Source organism: Nicotiana tomentosiformis, chromosome 3, assembly GCF_000390325.3.
Source record: "Nicotiana tomentosiformis chromosome 3, ASM39032v3, whole genome shotgun sequence".
NCBI lineage: Eukaryota > Viridiplantae > Streptophyta > Magnoliopsida > Solanales > Solanaceae > Nicotiana > Nicotiana tomentosiformis.
The window spans coordinates 32,840,638-32,867,652 of NC_090814.1; the positions used below are offsets into that span (position 1 = coordinate 32,840,638).

The 27,015-nt window shown below is 39.8% G+C and overlaps 1 long non-coding RNA gene across 1 annotated transcript; it reads left to right on the top strand.

Annotated features, from left to right (window-relative positions):
* The first annotated feature begins 2,656 nt into the window (after positions 1 to 2,656).
* On the top strand, positions 2,657 to 5,306 carry LOC104087625 (uncharacterized). Its single transcript, XR_684320.4, has 4 exons — positions 2,657 to 2,870; positions 3,182 to 3,402; positions 4,611 to 4,657; positions 5,054 to 5,306. It is a non-coding gene; the product is annotated as an uncharacterized lncRNA (long non-coding RNA).
* Positions 5,307 to 27,015: the final 21,709 nt, after the last annotated feature.

Below are 27,015 nucleotides of genomic sequence, written 5' to 3' on the forward strand. Positions count from 1 at the left end.
AACAGGGACTACTAGGGACTGAGCAGCTGCAACCGGCTGGGCTGGTAGTGCCCCCGATATCTGAATCCCCTGCACTACCTGCTCTGGAGTACGGGTAACAGAGGTATGAGTACCTCCCCCGGCCCGAGAAGTGGCTGGTGCGGCCTGAGCTGAAACCACCTGAGCAAGGCCAGTGCAAATAGTCAATATTTGTGCTAGAGCCCCCTGAAGGCCTGAAATCACAATAGGCACAGTTGGTGCCTGAGATGGACCCGCTGGCTCAACTATATCTGGAATCTGCTCCTGAGCTGGAGCAACTGGTGGTGCTACAAGTGCTTCTCTAACTGTTGTACGAGCTATACCTTAACCTCTACCTTGGCCCCGGCCTCTTGTGGCCCTTACTGGTGGCACTGGTGGCTGACCATCCGATCTGGTAGTACGTATCCTCAACATCTGTGAGAGAATAAAATAACATAAATTTAGTTTCTAGAATCAACAAATGCGCACGATAGAATACAAGAAAGTGAAATTTTCCTAAGGGTTCAGTAGCCTCTCGAAGATAAGTACAGACGTCTCTGTACCGATCCGCAAGACTCTACTAAACCTGCTCATGACTCGTGAGACCTATGTAACCTAGGCTCTGATACCAACTTGTCAAGACCCAAAATCCGCATGTCGTGATGACACCTATCTCAATACTAGGCAAGACGACAATCTCAATAAACCATAATTTCTCTTAAGTTTGAAAACATAATATTTAAATTCAGGTGAAAAATTTCACAAATACAGATGTAAATACACTCCCAAAATCCGGTGTCACTGATACATGAGCATCTAAATGATAACAAAGTCTGACTGATAAAAACACTATCTGAAAATATAGAATAGTATAATAACTGAAAGGAAGAGAGTCAAGGTCAGCGGACGTCAAGTAGCTACCTTGATAGTCTCCAACTGATAACACTCTGAGAACTAACAGTCGCAGTCTTCGGAAGCACCTGGATCTGCACACGAGGTGCAGGGTGTAGTATGAGTACAATTAACTTAGCAAGTAACAATACTAAATAAAGAACTGAAAGTAGTGACGAGCTTCACAGGTGAGTCCAATTACAGTAATTTCCAACATAATAAGGTAGGCATGCTTTCAAGTTCAACATTTAAGGCCAAAACAGTATTTTCATGTCAAGTTCAACTGAAACATAGATAATATCTCTCAGAAATTCACAAAACAGTGATATATGACAACTGAAGTACAACAATAATGAAATCAATGCATCCTCTCAGAGCAAAAGTCACTCAGTCCTCCCATTCGCTCAGCACTCGGCACTCGCACTCAGTAGGTACCTGCGCTCACTGGGGGTGTGTACAGACTCCGGAGGGGCTCTTTCAGTCCAAGCGCTATAATCCGCACGGACAACTCACGTGCTATAGTATAATATATGGATCTGCACGGACAACTCACGTGCTATAGTATAATATCTAGATCCGCACAGACAACTCGCGTGCTGCACGGACAACTTACGTGCTATAGTATCAATATCTCACAATCAGGCCCTCTGCCTCACTTAGTCATAAATCTCTCCAGTCTCTCGGTCTCTCAATAATCATGAACATCAGCCCCAACAGAAATTTTATAATGCATCAATAAGGAACAATAGAGACTCAGATAAAATAAACAAGTAAACTGTGACTGAGTACAAAAAATTAATTTAGCACATAATTCAACATGTACACGACCTTTGTGGTTCCTTACAGTTCCAACACGTAATCTAAACATGACTTCTAACATGGTTTGTGGTTCAATTTCTCTACTATATGGAGAATGTACAGATAACAACAGATTATTCAACTACACAGTCCCATGGAATTTGACCAAGTCACAATTCCTACGGTGCACGCCCACACGCCCGTCACCTAGCATATGAGTCACCTCAAAACCGATCACATAACACATAATCCGGAGTTTCATGCCCTCATAACTAAATTTAGAACTGTTACTTACCTCAAACCGTGTAATTCTTTATTCTGCTATGCCTTTTCCTCGCGAATCAGCCTGCGAACGCCTCGAATCTAATAACAATTAATTTGATTCAGTCAATACAAATTATAGAAATTAATTTCATATAAAATACTAATTTTTCCAACAAAATCGAAAATTTCACTCAAAAATCGCCAGTGGGGCCCACGTCTCGGAATTCGACGAAACTCAAAAAAATTCGATAACACATTCAATTACGAGTCCAACCATACTAGTTCCACTCAATTCCGACTCTGAGTCGACATTTAAATCCCAAAACTTTGTTGTATGAAATTTCTACAATTTTTTCCAAATTTCCATCTCAAAATACTAATTAAATGATGAAAATAATGATATATTCATGTATATTAACCAAATCCGAGTTAGAATCACTTACGCCGATAAATTTCTTAAAAATTCCATAAAATATCGCCACAAACCGACACTACATGGAAAAGGTCTATTACCGACCAACCTTTTGCGGCTGGTTGAAAATCTGGTCCCTAAAAGCATACTTATATGGACGTGATTTTCTGCTAGTCCCTAATTCTCGATTTTATTTCTTAAATAGCGAAGGGAGTAAATGTGGTCTGCAAAAAAATCAATAACTGGTTCCTACTGCTCCAAATTGAGCGCGGGTGAGCATCACTTAAACTATTTCTTAAAAAGAATTACGTACATAAATAAATTAAAAAGAAACTAAAGTAATTACATAAAAACACCTCAAACCTAACTCCGTGTCAAAAAACATAATTTCAATGGTACTCGTCCTAGCTTCTCCACAAATCTCTGGTGCCGCAGTCCCCTTTCCCTTAGGCAACCGAGCGAAAATAAGGGATTCTCAGACTCAAGAAAGATCTCAAAGTTGCTGAAGGTAATTTTCTTAATTTTTCTTGTCTCTTTAATTTTTTGTTTATGCGTGGATTTAGAGCTATGTAAGAACACTGTCAATGTTTTCTAATTTCTCTACCCGGTGACTTTTTTGCTAATACAAATTCAAAATTTCCCTTTCATTTAGTGATGTTCCCTCTCGTTTTACTATTCTTTTGTTTTTACAAGTGGGTATAACCGTATGAGTTGTAGAGCTAATTTTTTATAATATAATATTCTAAATTAAAGTTATCTGTGAGTTTACAATCTCGATTTTTGTATGTTCTCCAAATGTTATGGGGTTTTATTTTGTAGGGCGTGCTAAATAGTTTGTTTGAGGCGTAGATGATGTTGCAGTAGGGTAAAAAGCAGCAAGACAATTGTCTTCGAAGGCGTGAACAGTGAACACACAGCAGTAGGAAAAGAGAGCAAGGGTAGATGTTTCAAAATCAAGGAGCTTCTTCAAAAAGTTGTAGTCTTATTGCAATATTGTGTCGGAGAAATATTAAATGGAAAAACCAGCAAGATTAAACGAGGTAACTAAAATTGCAGTCTGCTATTGAATTCTAATTTTGAGATATCTTCATTTTCTAAGTTCTATTTGTCTTTACGTGACAGTGATTGAATAAGAAAAATTAGAGTTCGCAAACAGATAGTTAATCAGTAGACGTGATAGAAAAGTTATATGAGAGACATTCTAAGTTAACAGTTGCAAATTTTGTAGAGGATGGAGCTTAGAATTATTGAGAAATTCAGGAGTATACCCTAGTTTTTTAGTATAACTGACAGAGAAAGAGTAGTGAAAATTTATATTAAAATATATAATTTTCTCTTTATGAACTTTAAAGGTATCCTATCCTGAGAGGGAATATTAAAAATCAGCCCAGTTTAAAGGAGGAGTAATTCTCTGTTCAATTAAAGGCATCTTATTTAGACTTATGCAATACATTTGGTTGTTACAATTCTCAGCTCAATTAAAGGATTTCTACAAACTTTTCCGTTCGGTGTCTCATGTACATTTGCTTGCATTAGATGTGGAAAGAGCTACTGACACTCTTGGCAATTACTTTGGAGTTTGATGCACGTTTTTTGGTATGTTGGACTCTAGTCACATTGGTTCAGTCTTATAAACAAGGAACAGGGGATGGGGACATAAGAAGATAAGAAATATTGTGGTTGAATACGTGAGGCAGAATGATTAAACTTACGAATATATACATTATGCATTTTGCAAGTTTGCACCTCCGGGTGTTCTAATCCTTAGAATGGGTTAGGTGAGTGCACCCTTGTCAAATTGAGATTTTTTGATTGATATGAGTTGTTTATTGAACGAGCTAATCCTTGATCCTTTTAAATACCTACATTTTTCTTCCTGAAGTAAATAGAGACTATTGAGTATTCATATTTAGCCTTCACTCATAGAATATGACAAGGTATTTATTCTTTTACCAATTTTTCATACGTTCTCTTGTTTGCTCTATTTTGATTTTCATGATTACTTTGATCTTTTTAAATAAACACTTCTTGAGGAATGTCTTCCATTGGAATTCTTAAGTTTAAAATGATGTTTTAGCTATAGACAACAAATTGTACTTGAACAAACATATATGAAGAATGGTTGGTAGTTTCAGTAGATTGTGTATTGTCATATATCTTAGGCTCTTATTTATGTAATTTGCTCGATATCTAGCTCTCAAAATTGCTGATTATAAAGTTAATTACCTTACTCTTTCCTGTAATTCAGCTTCTTGAAGCGGCAATGAAGAAGTCTCTCCTCCTTGAATTGTTTGGGTGAGTTTAATCACTATCACATGCCATGAGTTTGTGTTTTAATAACTTGTGTACGTAGTACATTCTAGATTATATTTTATGTATTGAGTAGGAACTCATTGTCAATATTTGATTACTTGAAGATTGTGTCTTACCTGAGGAAAGGAGGTTCACTGCAGATTGGATTAAACGAGTTTACATAATTGAAAGTTGTGAAACAATATATTAACATGGATAAGTTATTTTATATTAATCCATTTTTGAAAAAATATAATTGGATTATGTACGAAAATAACATGCTTTTAAGGAAAAGGAATCATGCAATATTTAGGTGTAACTCTCCATTTATGTTTTCTTTTAGATACTCAATCAGATCCTTATAATTTTCTAAAGAGAAATTACTTATTATTGTTTCAGGGTTTGAAAGGTTGAGGTTACAATTGAAGATGCGAGCTTTGAAGACTTCGTACAAGTTGAGAACATGGTTATCATGCGTTTTGCTAGGCAGTTTGGAACCCATATTTGCCCAGAGGTTGTGTAAACAATAGGGGTGATATATGAATCTTGATTATATAATTATCAGTGGGATGCTAATATACTTTTGTAATTAATTACCAACTTTATATTTGTAAATGCATATTTGGATATGAAAGCATGATTTTGTTGATAATTTCATTTATGTTCGTGTGATTATTTATATTGATAATTGTATAATTTCAAATAGAAATGACAGGAAACGATTCTTTAAGGACCAGATACTATTATGTAGAAATACCTTTTAGGACCAGTGGATACTCGTTGCTAAAAATGTTGTAGGGACCTATTGATCTATGATTTAGGAGCAGAAATCTAGTCTCTAAAAGTGTTTTAGGGACAAGATAATTTCCAGTCGCTAAAACACTTTAAGGACCAGTAGCTAAAGTTCGTCGCTATTGGCCTTTAACGACGAGTGGCGACTAGGTTTTGTTGGTCGCTATTTACCCTTCGCTAATGATATATTTTCTTGTAGTGCAAGCTCCCAAAATTCAAATATGAAATAATACTCTAACCCTCGTTCATATAGTACAAAAATATGATCCCTCATTTTGCTAACCGCACAATTTTTTGTGCGGCCGAAAGTCCAAATTGTGCGGTCGCACTTCAACGGTGGCTACAATACCAGGCTTCAGTAAATTGACCATAACTTTCTGTAAAAATATCCAAATAATGAATGGTTTAACTTTTTGAAAACTAGATTAGAAGGCCTACAACTTTCATGTTTGGAGCATCTCCTAATTCCTTGTAGATTAATAGATATAAACTTCCGAAGTCGGACTATCGAATCTGCAGAATTTTCTTTCTGCAGCCGCGAGAGGATTTCTGCGGTCCGTACATTTCCTCTACGGTCCGCACCTGAGGCTTTGCCTCAACACTCCAAAATGTGCCCCCCGCACTTCAAAAGTTCCAGAACATCAGAGTACCGAAATGCCCAGACTCGCTCAAAACTCACTCCGAAACACACCCGAGCCACTCGGGACCCCGTACGAATGTACCAACAAGTCCTAAAATATCATACGAACTTAGTCGAAACCTCAAATCACATCAAACAATGCTAAAACCATGAATCATACCCCAATTCAAACTTAATAAAACTAAGAACTTTCAACTTCTACATTCGATGTCGAAACCTATCAAATCAAGTCCGATTGACCTCAAATTTTGCACACAATTCATAAATGACATAACGGACCTATTCTAATTTGTAGAATCAGATTCCGACCTCGATATTAAAAAGTCAACTCCCTGGTCAAACTTCCAAACTTAAATTTTCCTCCTTGAGACTAAGTGCCTCAATTCTTTTCAAAACCTCACCGGACCCAAACCAATTACCTCGACAAGTCTTATAACAACTGTAAAGCATAAATTGAGCAGTAAATGGAGGAACAGTGCTGTAATACTCAAAATGACCGGGCGAGTCGTTACACTAATTGATCCTGGACTTGGCAAGCATAAATTAGTAGAGAGGCATACTACGGGCAAGCCTATGGTATGACTGAATTCCTTCGTGAGAGTGAGTGATAGTTGTTCAATTGTGTATTATGTCCCTAATTTAAGTTCAAGGTCATACTTGAATGTGTGGAGTATCTTTATATTCACTCTCTTGCTCTATGGTAAGGGTACATGACCTCATGACAGATAGGCAATGTTAGTAAACTTCTCGTATTGGATGAGTGCACGAGTTGAGAATGCTTAGTGGTGACGAGTCAGTTTTTGAGGTGAGGTGGCTATGGGTCAGTTTGTTTAAATTCTTTGAATTGAGTTGTCTATACTTTGGTATGTTAAGGATGGATGAATATGAATTTCGTATGCCTATGCTTAATTGTCGGTATCAACCATAGTCAAGGGTAGAGTGTATGATTAAGAGTGATTTGCTCCTCCATAAATGATATGTAATGTCACGCTCCGGCCTTAGGGAGCGGGACTAGCGCTTGACTGAGTTACCCCAGTCCAGCAAGCCTACCACCCAACCTTGCCTATGAATAATTTGAGAATAAGTGACAAGAAATAGACATGAGAGGATAAAATGCGACATACCAATTTTCATTATTTACCAAAATATTACAAATTCATAGTTTAAAAGTGGAAACATGCCCAACAACTACAATATTTTTAGTTTGTTACCCAATCAAAATACAACCCACAATATGTCTACGGAGCCTCTAAGTGAATATGAGTACAATATGAAAGTGCTGGTGGCAAGGCCCCGGCTATACCTCAAAAGTAATGTACATGAAGACAATACAATATATGGGACCTGGTATAGAATAGGGCTCACCAAAATCCACTGAGTGGAGGGTATGCTGCTATCAAGGATTAATGGCGCCTGGTGAGGAACCACCTGCATCCATTGAAGATGCAGCGCCCTCGGCAAAAGGGATGTTAGTACATATAAAATAGTACTAGTATGTAAAGTTAAATACCCTCTCATGGAATGGAATGCCAACATAAAAGGAGAGAAATGTGGAAACAGTAAGAAAAAAATCAATACTTATTTAAATGTCAAGTTAAAACGAAGTAAACTTTCAAGTAAGCATTAATCATTTAGGTTGGGAGACCTTAGTACCGACACACCACCATGCACATGGCATGGAGTCTGATCTCCGCCCGATCGGCTAAGCTGTCTCACTCCAATGTATGTGGGTGGACATGGAAATACAATACCATTATGTGTGCAGCATGGCGTCCGATCTCCACCCGATCGACTATGTCGTCTCATCACAATATCTGTGGAGCAACATGGTCCTTGCTAGCTATCAACTCATCCAAATCAAAGGAAAAATCTTAGTATAATATAATGGGGACTCACCCCTCAATCAATTCCTACACTGGCAGTGTAGTTTTGGACTTGGGCATTTATAACCCAGCCTTCCTCGGTGATCTAATGATACTCCCAAAACATTTGCTATATAAAATAAAAGTATGCATCTCATGGCTTTTTATAATTATTTTCATTCCATTGACACTCTTGGCCATACATGATATTCTATATTCTTGGCACGATTACTGCTTTTCATAATTCATACCTTTATTCCTCTACTTGCCATGGATCATTATAAAACATTTAAATACGTTTGAAACATTCGGAAAGTCTTAGCTTTAACTCATAAGTATGTAAAAGCTCATAGAACATTGGAAAGAAGTACAAGAAAAGCATAGTGATTTGAAATTGGAACACGAATCAAAACCATAGGCCTTTGGGTAAATCAATCATTAGAAACAATCCAAAACAATGGGAGTAGAACTTGGACAAACTGTAACTGGAGTTTACAAGGAATTCATGGAATTCGATTTTATGGAAGGAGTTTAGCCAACATACCTCGAGTAAGCTTCCATAGGATTACTACAATGTTCTACTACTCTTAGCAAGTTCAATATATAGAAACATGATCAAATTGAACCATTATTAGGAAGGTATTCACAGTCCTGGTGATGTTGGAATTTCATCAAACACATAGTGTGCAAGTTCGACTACAAGGTTTTATAGTGGAATTCCTTCGCCCCACAACCAATTTCAAATAATAATTTACCTATGGTAGTTCAACAAGCTCCATATCACCTCTATCGATACATGCATGCCCAATGACACACACCCAAATCAAGAACCACACCTCACATTCTTCTCATACACCCCAAATTTCTAAATAGAGGGCTTATGGCTTCCGATCACCATCCCATAAGCCCCAAAATGATAAAATCTATACTTAAATCCATTACAAATATTGCATGAAAGCTTAGGAGAACTTACCCGGTTGGTTGAAGATCTAGTGAGTAGCTTCCTTGAATCTTCAAGATTGAGCAAGAATTAAAGAGTAGGAATTCGGTCCGCGAAACGAATTTGTGGTCACACATTGGACCGTGAAATAGCCCTCAAAATTAAGCTTCTCTTGGTTCACTCTGTGATGGTTCTGTGGCTAGCGGAACAGATCTGCAGTCGTGAAATGGACAACAGAATTTCCATTTTCTGCAAAAATATTCCACCAACTCCTTGATGCATTGCAAGTAAAAATATCCGTACCGCAATCCTCCGAGCACATTAGTTTACCTAGGCACGAAAAACCTCGAATCCTTGGCAAACTTTTACGGGGCCTCACATATGAAGTTGTTGGGGGGTGTAGTAAGGAATTACATTGCTCGAGGGCGAGCAAGAATCTAAGTATGGGGTGTTGATATTTGGCTTAAAGTATGTGTATTTATATGCATGTCGCCTTATATTTTACTCAAATTTTATGTTTTTGCATGTGTGTTGTAAAAATTTGAGCTAGATTGTGGTGTTGTTATGTGTAGGAGCCAACTGGAAGAGATGAGGAATGAAAAGTCAAGAGTTGGAGCAAAAAGAGAAGAAAGGAATGAAAATGCATAGGGCAGCGCCCAAGGTAGCGCGATGTGCTACCTGGGGTGTTGCAGGTAGGCCCGAAATTTTATTAGCACTCAGCTCAGCGCAGGGCCAGCGCGACGCGCTTCCCTGGACACTGGGTTCGAGATTTTTCTTACTTCGCTCGGGACTTAGTTTTGATGGCCCTACACAACCCCAACTCGTATAAAAGGAGTTCTAAATCTAATTTGGAGGGAGGACACGACTTTGAGAGCTGAACATACACGAGGAATACTCGGGAGCATGGATTATTAGTTTTCTTCATACTTCTTAGTATTTTCAATCATTGAAACACTTGTAAATTTGTTTAGTACTCTCATGAGTGGCTAAGACCATTAGTTCTGGGTGATCTAGCCATGAATATTATTATTTGAAGTTAACTTCTCCTTGATTACAATTTGTTATCATATGGTTGCTTCTTCAATTTTGTGCTTAATTGCTTGATTGTCTGGCCAACGGTCAAGTTCTATCAACTATTTCGATAACACCTAATAAAGCTATGTTTAGATTAGAGGAGAATTTAAGAGAGCATGATCTTATCTCTAAAGTAGTGGGCGGAGTTGTGGTTAGGATAGGATTATACCTAATCGCCATGCTTAATTGAATACTGTGACCTTAATGCATTCTTGATAGATTAATTTTATAGAAATATAGGCGTTAATCTATTTTGAGTAGGCGCATAGTAATTCGGGAGAGTACTACAAGACACACTACTCGGTTAATTAACAACTATAAAGCAAATTGCGAAAAAGGGAGAATTGACTAGAACACAATAGGATTGGTGAATCGATCATTACCCTGGAATATTTATCTTTATGAATTCACAACACACCTAATTTTCCATTGTGCTAATTTAGTTGCTTGTTAAAGTTGCTTTCTTTAGTTAGTACTGACGAAACTCAACCATTGCTCGATTTGACTTAATAAAAATTTCAGTTAAAATTAGTACGTAGTTAACTACTAGTCTTTGTGGGTTCGATACTGTACTCATCATTATATTACTTGTTGACCACGTATACTTGCATGTGTATTTGGGAGCAACAACAACCTTACTTTCTTGCAATAGTTATTGGCAATTACAGTTTCAAATAATTTGGATTTCTTTTTCACATAATTAATGAGGGAGGAGGAAAGACTCACAACAGTGACCAAACTCAATGAGACAGTGGTCAATTCAATTTCCAAAGTTTCACTTATTGAAGCCCTTTATTAGAGGAAAAACTCTTCTTTTTCAAATTACATGTTCATATGCATTTGCAAGAATGCGAGTCAATTTGTCCGAGCTATGCCTCTACACTCTACTTTCGTCTCTATGGCGAATTGACCTTAATTCTTGTAGATCTTAAGTAATACTAGCATAGGATGGTCCACCTTTCTCTAAAGCCAACTTCGACAAACTTCTTATTTTGCTTGCTTGCTCGCCTTCTCATTTACAGACTCTCTTTTCCAACCAATAGTTGTGTCATTCCCTTAATAATACCGTCCTTATTTATGCAAAGTCTGCTTGTATCCATCTGGTTAGACCATTGCTGGTTACCAACGGAAACACCACATCTCTAACCAAATTCTCATTATCAAATTGTTCCGAAGATATTGGCCATGTGACCATTGGAACTCCTGCAGAAACTGTCTCGAGTAGCGAGTTCCAACCACAGTGAGTAATAAATCATGTTGTTGCAACATGCTCAAGGATTAGGACATGAGTTGCTCACCTGTCATGATCCAAAATCCCACCTAGTCGTGATGGTAGGCCAAACAATAAATAATATAAATCAAATGAAAGAACATCAATATCAATGATTAAAATAGCTGAATTTCATATTACATCTCAAGGATTAATAGTACAAGTCATGAGCCCCTAAGATTTTTAGATTACAAAGCTAGTACGAAATTAAATACAACATCTGTTTGGTATATACATGAACAAATGTAGAAATCCTAAACTACCAAGAACAAGTGGTAGCTATATCCGGAATGCAGGTACATCTTTAATGTGATCCTCTGTCATCCACAGCAGCTCAGCTCCAAGATCTGCACGTAAGGTACAAAAGTATAGTATGAGTACAACCGACACATATACTCAGTAAGTACCCTGACTAACTTTGGTGAAGTAGTGACGAGGTCTCATGTCAAGGATACTCACTTTACATAACTTGTACATTCAATAACATATACATGTACCCAGTAATAGTATCAAATTTAAGCATGAATACAGGTACAACCAATCGGTGCACATAGATAAGATGTGCGCAAGTCTCCTAACAATTCAACATATAAAGAAGATATGCATTTGATATCATATAACACGACAACGATTGCATATAGAGAATATATACATAGGTTTTGTACCTGTTTAACAGCTCGACATATAGAGAAGATATGTGTCTAACATCATTAAATTGTCAAAGCTTGCATATGGAGAAGATATTCGTGAAGTATCAAATAATCTATCAATAGTTGTATATAGAGAAGATATGCATGAAATATCAAGTAATCCGTCAATAGTTGCATATAGAGAAGATATGCATGATTAAACAAGTCAAGTTGCACGGATCCACATATAGAGAAGATATGTATCTCATCAAGTAAAGCAACATATAGAGAAGATATGCATAAAAGGCATGTATACATTATGGAGCTAACATATCGAGAAAATATGCAGTGAAAATCATATATACATCCAACAAGTTTGCAAATAGAGAAGAGATGCAAAGTCCATTCAATGATCCGATTTCCATACTCCACGTCAACTAGAAACTTGTTGGCTTTTCAAAACCTGTGTGTACACCATCAAGAGAGAAATATGAGAGGGTGACCCTAGGGGATAGATCCTTATCCACACACTACACGGAAAACTCACATGCCATAACCGCACGTACAACTCATGTGCTATAATCATAACAACCGCACGGACAACTTACGTGCCTTAATAACTCAACCCGCAGACCACTCACATGCTTTCAATCCAGCCCATCACACATAAAGCATATATAAGAATACATGTATACAAATAAAGGATATCAAATCACATACTCATGGAATGATGAAAATATCATGCTTAGGTATATGCATGTGCGAAGTGTACAACTAAAGCTCAGCTCAAGTGGATATGCTATACAATAGCAAACATCATGATCAAACAGAAAATCAACACTTACACCTGATCTCTAGCATGATTCACAGAGTTCATGTAGTCATACAAACATATAAAGCATGACAGCAAGAAGCACAATATTCAAATCAAGGCATAGTACAGTCTAAAGACTATTCCGGACATGAATTATATATAGCACCCGCATATACGCTCGTCACCTCGCATATATATCGTTTCTCACAAATTTCAATTAGGCAAACAAAGTCATATCCTAAGGGTTATTCCCTCAACAAGATTAGACAAGATACTTACTTCATCCGGGCTAGTATTCAACCACAAACCACGTATAAATCTCTCTCTATCCCTCCAATCACGGATATCTAGGTCAATAATCAACCACGAAAATCAACCAATACCATAGAAAGAGATCCCCAAATCCATAAAGTTTCGATCTTTGATGAATTTTTAAAAAGTCAACAAAAATCAAGTCGGTCTCCTGTGCCCGAAATCCAGAACCAATACCAAAACTCAGAGACCCATAACCTGTCGAGTCCAAATATGTGATTAGATTCAAAAAGCGAGCCCAAGTCGGTACTCAAATTTCCAAAATACACTTTCTTAAAGTATAGGAAAAACCCCCCAAATTTCATTCAAAACTCGCATGATTAAAGTGTGTAAATCCATAAGAAAACAATATATATAACAAAATTCAAGTACAATTACTTACCTATAAAATAGTAGTGAAAATCTCCTCCAAAATTGCCTCTTACCGAGCTCCAAACTCAAAATAATGAAGAATGCATCAAAATCTCGAATATAACATCTACCAGGTCCATCGCATCTGCAACCAAATGTGCCACATCTACGGAAGTTTCTTCTTCGACCTACAACTCGCATTTGCGAGCTATCTCATCACCAGCCTGCCTGCGATGCAGACGCCGCATTTGCCACTCCACGGGCGCGACCCCTCCTTCGTATGCGCGCCTTCGCATATATGCTTCCTATTTTTGTAGATCCAACCACTGCATAGGCAGCCACTCCTCACAAATGCGCAAACAAACACCGCAGGCGCCCCTCACACCAGCGCACCCAAGTCTCACAAGTGCGACGCACCAGACACTAGAAAGATTCCCAACATGCCAAATGTTCTGAAACCACTCTGGATCACACCCAAGCCCCTCGGGACCCCGTCCAATCATACCAACAAGTCCGAATACATCTTCCAAAATTATCCAAAGGAAATTAACATTAAAAACAAGAATCGAAGATCAAAATACTTCTCTTAACTTTCAAACCTTCAAGCTACGCCGAATGCGTCCAAGTCATATTTAAACATTTCGGATCACAACCAAACTTTATGCATAAGTCCAAATAAACTAAACCAACCTATACAAGATCTCAAAACCATAATAGGAGTCCAATAAAATTGAAGTCAACTCCCGATCAAACCTATAAAACCCTCCAATTCTTCAAATTGCTAACTTCTGACAAATAGAGCCAAAACCCTCTAGGGACATCCAAATTCAAATACGAATATACATCCAAGTCCAAAATCACCATACAAACTCATTAAAACTATAAAATCTCAATTTTAAGGTCGTTTACATAAAAGTAAGGCTGGCAAGTGGGCCGGGCTAGGCACGGGACCGCGGGCCTAACGGGCCAGGACCGTTAAGAACGGATTTAGTGGGGCTAGGCCGGTCTCGTGGGCCGGTCCTATGCTTTGGGCCTGCCAGGACCGGGACCATTTGGCCCGCCAGGGCCCGGGACTGGACCGGTCCCTTCGCGGGCCAAACGGTCCCAATGGTCAACTTTAAAAAAAAAAAAATTAAAAAATAGCCGTTTAAATTTATATATATATATATATATATATATATATATGTGTGTGTGTGTGTGTGTGTGTGTGTATGTATTTTTTTTAATTAGTTATATATTTGTATGTTTTTTTAATTACTTATAATAATATAATAATATAACCCTTTATTCTCCATTACTTCTTGTCCCCTTTATATAATAATATAATAAAATAATCTCCTTATTCTCCATTACTTCTTGTCCCCTTTATATAATAATATAATAAAATAACCTCCTTATTCTCCATTACTTCTTGTCCCATTTATATAATAATATAATAAGATAATAAGATAACCCATATTTAATTTTTTTTTTTAAAATCTGGTGGGCCCACTTAGCCCATTTAGCCCGCAGGCCGGAACCGTTTAGCCCGGGATCAAACGGTCCCGGTCCCTATAAAAAAATCGTTTAGCCCGGACCCGTTTGGCCCGTTTAATTTAGGACCAGGCCCGGGACCGTTTGGACCGGCCCACTTGCCCGTTTAGGCCCGGGACCGACCCACTTGCCACCCTTACATAAAAGTCAAACCTTGGTCAACTCTTCCAACTTAAAGCTTCCATATTGAGAATAACTCTATCAAATCAATCCCGAACCACTCGAAAATAAAAACCAACCATGCGCGCAAGTCATAATAAACCATATGAAGCCACTCAAAGTCTCAAATCAAAGAACAAAATGCTAGCACTCAAAACTACTGATCGGGTCGTTACACCAACCTTTGATCAAGAGACACTGGTCATTTGTCCTTGTCTTAAAGCCTTCTGGCAACCATTCTTGATTTCATATTATAACGACCCAACTAGTTGTTTTGAGTTTTAGAACTCCATTCCCTTATTTAATGCTTCACATAGATTTTTTGACACTTTATGACTTGTGGGCATGGGTGGTTTGGTTTCTGGGAGATTCGGGAGTGATTTAGAATACTTAATTTCTACGTTGAGGCTTAATATTGGAAGAGTTGACCAATGTTAATATTTTGTGTATAAAATCCCGGATTGATAATTTAAAGGTTTCAATAGGTTTGTATGATGATTTTTGGACTTGAACTTATATTTGGTTTGGGCCTCGGTGGCCCGGGGTTATCATAACTCTTCTCTTCCGCAACAAAACCTTTGTAATTACCTGACCAGTCATTATGAGATTTAGCATTCTGTTCAGTGGTTTGAGACATTGAGTAGCTTCATATGATGTATTTTGATTTATATGGTCGATTTTGATTTTTGAGTGGTTCGGGGTTGATTTGGAAGAATGACTCTCGATTTGTAAGCTTTAAGTTAGAAAAGTTTACCACGGCTTGACTATTGGGTAAACGGACTAGGAATCAGGTTTTGATTGTTTTGATAGTTTTGTATGATGATGTTAGACTTGTATGTATGTTCAAATTTGGTTTAGGAGGTTCCTAGAAGAATTCGACACTATTTGTCAAAAGTTGGCAATTTAAAGAACTTAAGAGTTCATAAGTTTGACCAAGAGTCGACTTTGATATTATTGGACTCCAATACTTTGGATAGGTCTATATAGTTGAATTAAACTTGTGTTCAAAGTTTGGAAGTAATTAGAAGTGTGTAAGTGAGTTGAGGTGGCCTACAGGCTTGCCTTGCCACCTAGTCTATCAGGAGTTCACCCAGTGTTTCATGTTTTTATGCTCCAGAAGTACTACGGGGATCAGTTATATGTATTAGACTTCAGCATGATGCAGTTGGACGAGGATTTGACTTATGATGTGGAGCCAGTGGCCATTTTGGACCGGTAGATTCGAAAGCTGAGGGCGAAGAATATAGCATCCGTGAAGTTTTATTGGAGAGGTCAGACGGCCGAGGAAGCTACTTGGGAGACTGAACAGGAGATGTGAAGCAGATATCCTCATCTTTTTGAGACTCCAAGTATGATTCTGGACTCGTTCGAGGATGAACGTTAGTTTAAGAGAGGGAGAATGTAACGACCTGGCCGGTTGTTTTGAGTATTTTTGCCCCATTTTCCCTACTTGATACTTTTCATATGTGTATTTGTTATTATGTGACTTGCAAAGATGGTTGGTTTGGGTTCGGGGAGGTTTTGGAGTGAATTGGGATACTCAGTCCCAAGGTTGGAAGCTTGAGTTGTATGAGTTGACTGGAGTTAGATTTCTATGTAGATGACCTCAGATTGGTATTTTGATGGTTCCAATAAGTTCGTATGCTGATTTTGAACTTAGGCGTATGTCATGATTAGGATTTGGTGGTTCCTATGTTGATTTCGTTCTATTTGGTGAAAGTTGGAAAGTTGAAGGTTTGCAAGGTTGATAGGTTTGACCAAGCATTGACTTTGAGTATATCGGGTTCGGATCGTGGTTCCGAGAGTTGGAATAGGTCTGTTGTATCATTTGGGACTTGCATGCAAAAGTTGAGGTCATTCTGAGTTATTTAGGCTTGTTCGGCGAAAGTTTTGAATTTGAAAATTTGGATTAGTTCCTTAGGCTTGAATTGAGGTGCAATTTGTGGTTTTGATATTATTTTGTGTGATTTGAGGCCTCGAGTAGGTTTGTATTATATGTTGGGATTGGTTGGTGAGATTGGATGGGATCCTGGGGTCCTCGCGTGTGTTTCGGATTGATTTCGGATCATTTTGAGTTATGTTGGCATTGATGAAGATCGTTGAGTCTGGTGTTTTCATATCTGCGGAATTTTAGTCGCAGATGCGGGCTTGGAGCCACTAAAGCGGATTAGCTGGAGGCTGGGGAAGACTGCAAATGCATAACTTGGGTCGCAGAACTAGTCCCGCAGAAGCAGATGAAGTACCGCATATGCTGGAGGTCGAGGTTGAGTGAAATGTGTAGATGCGGTATTGTGATCGTGGAAGCGGCACCGCAGATGCGGTTAAGTGTTCAAAAATGCGAAAATGCTAGACATATTTATATTTCGAAGGGTTTGGCTATTTTCTCATTTTTGTAGTTGTGGAGCTCGGCTATGGGCAATATTTTGAGGGCTTTTCATCACAATTGAAGGGGCAATATTCCTTACTTGATTATGGTGTTAGATATTGATTACCCATTGATTATTACACCAATTTATATGGATTAAAGGTGGGATTTTGGAAGTTTTTAGACTATGATTTTGGAGAGTAAAAATTGATAATTTGAGGGTCGATTTGAGGTTGGAATTGGAGGAAACACATATATTTGGACTCGTATCGAAATGGGTGTTCGGGATGTGGGCCCGGGGTTGACATTTGGGTTGACTTTGCATAACTGATTCAAGATCTTAGCTTTATTATTTGGAATTATTTCTTATGGCTTTAATTGATGATATTTAGTTATTTTGGCTTGATTCGAGCCGTCCAAAAGTTGTTTCAAGTGGGAAGGGCTTCTTAGAGTACTGATTTAGCTTGCTTGAGGTAAGCTTCTTACCTAAACATGGTTGAGGAACTAGTTGCCTGAGTTATTTTTGATGGATACGTGCTATGGGTGGCGCACATGTGTAGGGTTGAGCCCATGTGCGTGCACCAGGGGTATAATTCATGCTCGGGGTAGTTCTTAGGCTATGATATGCCTTGAATTGATTGCTAAGCTTCATGATGTGATGGTTCTTATATCTGTACACCTGTTGTGAGCTATTTGAACAATATTTGAGGTTACGTAGAGTTTAATCTCCTGATTTGAACCTGATGATTGCTACTTTTGTGATGAAAATTGCATGATTTGAGCTATGATAACACACTTTGCACATGCATACACCTTATCATGTCACATATATCAGTCCAGGAGTCTGAAATTTGATATTCATTGATCATGTACATGTAACCTTGTATATTTTCCTTCCTTGTGTTTTGGATTGGACTGGTAGCACATGAATTGGCCATGTGGTTGTGATTATTGGCACGTGAATTGACCGTGCGGTTGTGATTAATAGCACGTAAATACATCGTGCGGATGTGATTATTAGCACGTGAATACGTCATGCGGTTGTGATTATTAGCATGTGACTACACCGTGTGGCATGTGGATAAGGATCAATACCCCTAGGGTCACCCTCTCATGTTTCTCTCTTGATGGTGTACACGCGGTATGAGGAAAGACTGGCCAGTGTATAATTCGGATATTGCATTTCTACTTTAATTGCAATTTCCTTAGTTGTTTACCTGTTTCATTGCATATCTTCTTTATATGCGAGATTGTCAACTGAGCAGAGTATGTTACTTTATATTGTGAGCCGAGGTGGCTTTATCTTTGGTTCACGACTTGATTATATTATTGTTCTATACTTGTTAGATTTATGAACTGTACAGGTAAATAGCGTGTATTATTGATAATTCTTGCTTCTATTACCTCGCCGATTTAGTTATGATACTTGCTGAGTACATGGAATCGGTTGTACTCATACTACACTATGCACATAATTGTGCAGATCAAGGTGTTAGACTGATTTGCGGCTAGTTGTGGGTTGTTGTTGTAGGCATCTTCGAGAGACGAGATAGAGCTGCATCTCGACCGCAGTCTCGGCATCTCTTTTCATTTTAGTACTATTATTTTCATTTAGACAGTATTGTTATTTTGTATTCCAGACTTGTACCTCTAGTTACAGCTCATGACACTGTATTACTAGTTCTGGAGGATTATTGTATTTCGATGCAGTTATTTACGTTATTGGCATTAGACTTATACTATTTCTACTATTTCTATTATTAATGTCTCATTTTCTTTATGTTCGACTTGCCTAGCAAGTGCGTTAGGCGCCATCATGATCAGATGGTGGTTTTGGGTAGTGACAAATTGGTATCAAAGCCCTAGGTTCATAGGTTCTGCGTGTCATGAGCAAGCTAGAAGAGTCTTGTGGATTGGTACGGAGACGTCTGTACTTATCTTCGAGAGGCTACCGAACTGTTAGCAAAGTTCACTTTTTGGCATTCTTGTCGTATGAATTTATTATTTCTGAAGTTTGAACCTTTACTCTTCTATTCTCTCACAGATGGTGATGACACGTTCAGCCGGGGAAACTTTACTTTCTTGCATTCTTGTCGTGCAGATCAGGCGGGCAGGCACCTATGCCACCAGCCAGGGTTGTGAGAGATCGGGGCCGAGGTAGAGGCCAAGGTGTGGCTGGCACTGCAGATAGAGCAGCACCAGTAGAGCCACCAGTTGCTCTAGTGCAGGAGCAAGATCCGGATACTGTTGAGCCAGTGTGACTAGATCAAACACCTACAGTACCTATTGCTATACCTTGTCTTCAAGAGGCTTTGGCTCAGATCTTGAATGTGTACACGAGCTCTGCTCAGGTGGGTATTATACCAGATGCACCAGCCACCTCATAAGCTGGGGAAGGAGTCCAGACTCCCACCGCCTGTACACCGGAGTAGCTAGCTCAGTGTTATCATACTTTCTTGCATTTTTATCGTATGGATCGGAAGGGTAAGCACCTGTGCCACCAGTCAGGGCCGTGAAAGGTCGGGGCGGAGGTAGAGGCCAAGGTGGGGATCGCAGTACAGCTAGAGCAGCACCTATGGAGCCACCAGTTGCTCCCGTAGAGGAGCAGGTTTTGGATACTGTTGAGTCGGTGGGACCAGCTTAGACACAGGCAGTACCTATTGCAATACCTAGTCTTCCAGAGGCTTTAGCTCTAATCTTGAGTGTGGACACGAGCTTGGCTCAGGAAGGTATGATACCAATTTCACCTGGCACCTCACAGGCTGGGGAGGAGTGCAAACTCCTGCCGCCCGTATACCGGAGCAGCTAGCTCAAGGTTATCAGACATCAGGGGTATTACCAGTTCAGCCAGTTGTTGTTGTTGGGGCCGAGGTTAGACCATCTATAACTTATGAGGAGCAGAAGAGGTTGGAGCAATTTTAGAGACATCGCCCTCCCTAGTTCAGTAGAGGAGAGTTAGAGGATGCTCAAGGTTTCTTGATCAGTATCTTCAGATTCTTTGCACAACGGGTATTGTGGACACTAGTGAAGCTGACTTTGGTACTTTTTAGCTGACAGTGCCAGCCTACAGGTGGTGGCAGACCTATGAGTTAGGTAGACCAGCTGGCGCAACACCACTTAAATGGCATCAGTTCTCATTCTCTTCCTAGAGAAGTTTATTCCACAGACTCGCAGAGAGGAGTTGCATAGGGAGTTTAAGTAGCTACGCCATGAAGGTATGACTGTGACCCAGTATGAGATGAGATTCATGGATTTGGCACGTTATGCAGTATGCTTGGTTCCCACTGAGATGGAGAAGATCAGGAAATCATTTGTGCCCTCAATATGGGCTATGATATAGTTTGTCTCGGGAGGCCAATATGGATGCTAGGTTTAACCAGGTGGTTGAGATTTCTAGGTGTTTGGAGCATGTTCGCAGGCTTGAGCGAGAGCAGCGGGAGGCCCCATGGTTCATGTGGTTTTGGTAGTGCCTTGTATGGAGGCCAGTCACATTACAGCAGAGGCTGTCCTTTCAAGCTCGCTCAGGCGGCTCGTCAGATTCCTCATGTTTCATTAGTTAGCCACAATTCATACAGTGCACACCCAGTTTAGTCTTCATTCAGTGCGCTTCCAGTATAGGGTTCTTATCGTGCTCCATCTTCTCAAGGTTCTACAAGCAGCTATTTGGGTTATTAGGGTCAACAGCCTCGTAAGAAGGTTTTTTTTTAGTGTGGAACTTGAGCCATCTCAAGAGAGATTTCCCCAAACTTCTGAGTGGAGTCCCACAACAAAGCACACAGCCTATGATTTCAGCACCAGTAGCTACACCACCTGCAAAACCAGCTAAGGGTAGGGCTCAGTCAGTTTGAGGTCTCCCTAGAGGGGGAGGTCAGTCAGGCGGTGGTCAGGCCCGTTGCTATGCGTTTCCCGCTAGGCCAGAGGCAGTTTCTTCCGATGTCGTAATCACAGGTATTGTTTCAATATTCCACAGGGATGCCTCGGTATTATTTGAACCTGGTTCCACTTACTCTTATGTGTCATCCTATTTTTCTCATTATCTGTATATGCCTCGTGATTCTTTAGATATGCATATTCATGTATCTACACTGATGGGTGATTCTATTATGGTGGATCCTGTATATCAGGCATGTGTGGTTACCGTTGTGGGTTATGAGTCTAGAGTTGATCTCTTATTTCTTAGTATGGTTGATTTTTAGATAATTTTTGGTATGGATTGGCTATCTCTGTACTATGTTATTCTTGATTGTAATGCTAAGACCATGACGTTGGCGATGACGGGGTTTCCTAGGTTGGAGTAGAGAAGTTCTCTTGGCACTCCCAGTAGAGTTATTTCATATTTGAAGGATCAACGGATGGTTAAGAAGAGGTGTTTGGCGTATTTGGCCTTTGTGAGAGATGTTAGTGTTGAGACTCCTACTCTTAACTCAGTTCTAGTAGTAAGGGAGTTCTCAAATGTGTTTTTTGCAGACCTGCCGGGCATGCCACCTGACAAGGATATTGGTTTTGGTATTGATTTGATGCCGGCACCCAGCCCATCTCTATTCCACCATATCACATGGCACTAGTAGAATTGAAGGAGTTGAAGGAGCAGTTATAATAATTACTTGATAAGGGTTTCATCCGACCTAGTGTGTCACCTTAGGGTGCACCGGTGCTATTTGTGAAGAAGGTTACTATCAAGAGCAAGTATCCACTACCACTTACTGGTGATTTATTAGATCAGCTTCTAGGTGTTAGGGTATTCTCGAAGATTGAAATGAGATCAGGGTACCATCAGTTAAAGATTCGGGCTTCAGATATTCCAAAGGCGACCTTCAGGACCCGCAATGGCCATTATGAGTTTTTGGTGATGTCTTTTGGGCTAACCAATGCCCTAGCAGCTTTCATGCACTTGATGAACAGCGTGTTTGAGCCTTATCTTGATTCCTTCATCATCGTGTTCATTGATGATATATTGGTTTACTCTCGAAGCCAAGATGAGCATGATCAACACTTGAGGATCGTGCTCCAGACATTGAGGGAGACGAAGCTATATGTTAAATTCTCCAAGTGTGAGTTTTGGTTAGACTTGGTGGCATTCTTAGGCCACATGGTGTCCAGTAAGGGGATTAAGGTAGATCCGAAGAAGATTGAGGCAGTTCAAAGTTAACCCAGAATGGTGCCCCATCCAGGTGTTCTGACGAGTGTGAGGAGAGATTTCATAAGCTCAACACTGCCTTGACTACAACTCTAGTTCTAGTTTTGCCTTAAACATCGGGTTCCTATACAGTCTATTGTGATGCTTCATGGGTTGGTATTGGGTGTGTGTTGATGCAAGAGGGTAGAGTGATTGCTTATGCTTCGTGTCTGTTGAAGCCTCATGAGAAGAACTACCCAGTACACAATTTGGAGTTAGCAGCCATTGTTCACGCACTTTGGAGGCATTATCTTTACGGCTTGTCTTGTGAGGTGTTCAAAGATCACATGAGTCTCCAGTACTTATTCAAGCAAAAGAATCTGAACTTGAGGGAATGGAGGTGGTTAGAGCTAGTAAAGGACTATTATATCACCATTTTTTATCACCCGAAGAAGGCCATTGGCCGATGCTTTGAGTAGGAAGGATGTGTACGTCGGGAGTTTTTCTTATATCCTAGTTGGGAAGAGACCATTAGCATTGGATGTTCAAGCTTTTTCCAATAGGTTTGTGAGGTTGGATATCTCAAAGCCTAATAGGGTACTTACTTGTGTTGTATCTTGGTCGTCCTTGTTTGAGCGCATCAAGGCGCGTCAGTGTGATGATCCCCACGTTCTTGTCCTAAGGGACATGGTGCACCACGGTGATGCCAAGGAGGTTACAATTGGTGATGATGGGGTGTTGAGGGATGGATTTGTGTGCCTAATGTGTATGAGTTGCAAGAGTTGATTCTTGAGAAGGCCCATAGTTCACGGTATTCCGTTCATCAAGGTGTCGCGAAGATGTATCATGATTTGAGGCAGTACTATTGGTGGCGGAGGATGAAAAGGTTATTTTTAAATATGTTGCTCGGTGTTTGAATTGTCAACAGGTGAAGTATGAGCATCAGAGACCGGGTGGGTTGCTTCAGAGGCTAGATATTTCAGAGTAGAAGTGGGAGCGTATCACTATTGATTTTGTAGTTAGGCTTCCACGGACCTTGAGGACATTTGATGCAGTGTGGGTCATTATGCACAGACTGACCAAGTCTGCAAACTTCATTCCAGTTATTACTACCTACTCTTCAAAGCAGTTGGCTCGGATTTATATTCATGAGATTGTTTGACTCATGGTGAGCTCGTATCTATAATCTATTACCTCGGATCGAGGCATGCAGTTTACATCACATCTTTAGAGAGTTGTGTAGTGTAAGTTGGGCACACATATCGAGATGAGTATGGAATTCCATCCCTAAATAAACGGGTAGTCTGAGCGTACTATTCAGATAGTGGAGGACATGTTACGAGACTGTGTCATTGATTTCAGGGTTTCATGGGATCAGTTTCTACCATTAGCAGAGTTCGCCTAGAATAACAGCTATCAGTCGAGTATCTAGATGGCTCCTTATGAGGACTTATATGGGAGGTAATGTCGTTCTCCTGTTGGTTAGTTGGTTTGACCCTGGGGAGTCTAGGTTGTTGAGCACTTATTTGATCCATGATGCTTTGGAGAAGGTGAAGTTGATCCAAGAGCGACTTCGTACAGCGCAGTCCAGGCAGAAGAGTTACGCTGACAAGAAGCCTCGTAATGTGGCATATTTGGTGTGTGAGAAGGTTCTATTCAGAGTTTTATCCATGAAAGGTGTGATAAGGTTTGGGAAGAAGGGCAAGTTGAGCCCTAGGTATATTAGTCATTTTCAGGTGCTAGAGAGAGTTGGGGAGGTGGCCTACATACTTGCCTTGCCACCTAGTTTATCGAGAGATCACCCAGTATTTCATGTTTCTATGCTCCAAAAGTACTATGGGGATCCGTCACATGTATTAGAATTCAGCACGGTTCAGTTGGACGAGGATCTGACTTATGATGTGGAGCCAATGCCATTTTGGACTGGCAGGTTCAAAAGCTGAGGTCGAAGAATATAGCATCGGTGAAGGTTCATTGGAGAGGACAGTTGGTAGAGGACGCTACTTAGGAGACCGAGCAGGAGATGCGGAGCAGATATCCTCACCATTTTGAGACACCAGGTATGATTCTAGACTCGTTCGAGCACGAACGTTTGTTTAAGAGTGGGAGAATGTAACGACCCAGTCGGTCGTTTTGAGTATTTTTTTCCCCGTTTCCCCTACCAGATGCTTTTCATATGTGTATTTGTTGTTATGTGACTTGCAGGGATGGTTGTGTCACGCCCCAAAACCGAGGAGCGTGACCGGTGCTCAACCGAGTGAACCCGACCGAGCAAGCATGTTAGATTTTCTTCTACCCAAACTAATCCACGAAAGAAGATAATACATAATTTCATTAATTAGATAAAAATGTGATCATGTCTACAATACCAATTCATTACCAATAGTTTTCATCATTTTTAGAGTCTCAAATGGGACAAGTAATACAACCACAACATAACATAGTTTGTCTTTCCCAGCACCAATACACAACCCATACTATGTCTACGGAGCCTCTATAGATAAACAAGAGTACAATGATAATGCTGGCAATACGGCCATGGCTATACCTCAAACAGAATACACAAAGAACAAAAGATACATGACCCCGGGATGAAGTGGGGCTCACCAAGTCAGCTGGGAAGAAGGTGTACTGCTATCACTGATCAATACCTCCTGCTGTGGAACCACCTGCATCCATTTAAAGATGCAGCGCCCCCGGCAAAAGGGACATTAGTACCGTCGAATAATACTAGTATGTAAACCAAACACCAATTTAAGAATTCAGAAATACAAAATGAATATGATGAACCAGTGTGGCAATAGAATAATATAGATAACCGTTTAAACTAGAGCAATCTTATTAAGAGCTATCAATAACATTTATAGTATTTAAGATGAGATCCTCTGTAACCATCTTCACACAAAGCGGCCCAGCCGCCTCACCCGATGTATGCAGGTGGAGGTGTAAGTACAATACCATAACTCTACTCAAGAGGCCCCGCCGCCACACCCCAATGTATGTGGGTGGATGTATAACCACAATACCAAGAACCTACACAAAGCGGCTATGCCGCCTCACCCCAATGTATGCGGGTGGAACTGCATCAACGAAACCAATACAAATACAAAGCGGCTATGCCGCCTCACCCCAATGTATGCGAGTGGAAATGCATCAACGATACCATTACCAACACAAAGCGGCTATGCTGCCTCACCCCCCAATATATATATGTGATTGGTGGTGCCACAACAATACCAAAACTATACACAAAGCGGTCGTACCGCCTCACCCCAATGTATGCGGGTGGAGGTGCAGTCCCACAATACCATAATCCCCACACAAAGCGGTCATGCCGCCTTACCCCAATATATGCGGGTGGAGGTGTGTCACAATCACAATCTCTACACAACTTGGCATAATAACTTTCACATAAGTAACGGCTTGAAATTATAACATGTGGATATACAATCCATAGTTTGGGACACATCCTCAATTTATAATGCAATATGATAAGAGCATTTGAAACACGAATAGAGCATATATCTTTATCACAAAACTTATCGGAATACTCGATTTGTAATCAACATCTTGGAACTTATAAGGATAATGGGAATTCCAATTCTTAAAGAAGAGTTTAACCAACATACCTCACTTGAGCTTCTTTACACTCTAAATGTTCCGGAATTCTTAGCAACTTCAATCTCTTTTAGAAATATAACAAATTGAACCAAAATTAGGAAGATGATCATGGTTCTAGCTCATTTGAGCATTTTATCAAACACTAGGTGTGCATAAGGTTTCAAGGTCCTTTTATGGAGAATTCTATCATCCCACAACCCAATCTTTATAATTTTTAGTTCAACAATCTTCCTACACCTCTTGATATCACATGCATGTAAAATAAACAACTCTCATGCCCAAAATATTATCTTGCTAATTACCCATTTTCAAACAATTTTGAAATTAGAGGTTAGGGTATAGAATCTTACCTCTAGGATGAAGACCTAGTGAGTTTCCCTTCTTAATCTTCCAAAACTTGAGCAATAATTGAAGAACAATTATTGAAGAATACCTTATCACTCTAAGGCACTCCCTCTCACTCTAAAATGTCAGATTATAACTCAAAAATGGCCCAAAGAGTGTATTTAATGAAATAGGGTCGGGCTTTAAAAACCCAAAAATGGAGCTCCGGAACAAGGTCTGCGATCGCATAATCGATATGCGGACCGCATATCGGTCGCATAATCGGTGACCAAAACAGCCAAAATTCTGTCAGTGTCTGCGGTCCGCATAACTGTTGTACGATCGCATAATGACCCCATAACTATTATGCGGTCGCATAGTCGACCACAGAATCGTATCCAATCTGGCCCTCTCCTGCCTCACTTCTGCGGCCATTATGTGGCCTGCAGAGTGGTTCTGCGGTCGCATAATGGACCGCAAAACTCGCGTTTTTCCACCAAAAATTTTCCTTTACTTTACAGTGCATTGTTCAACCCAAAAAGTCTAAGCCAAGAATTTC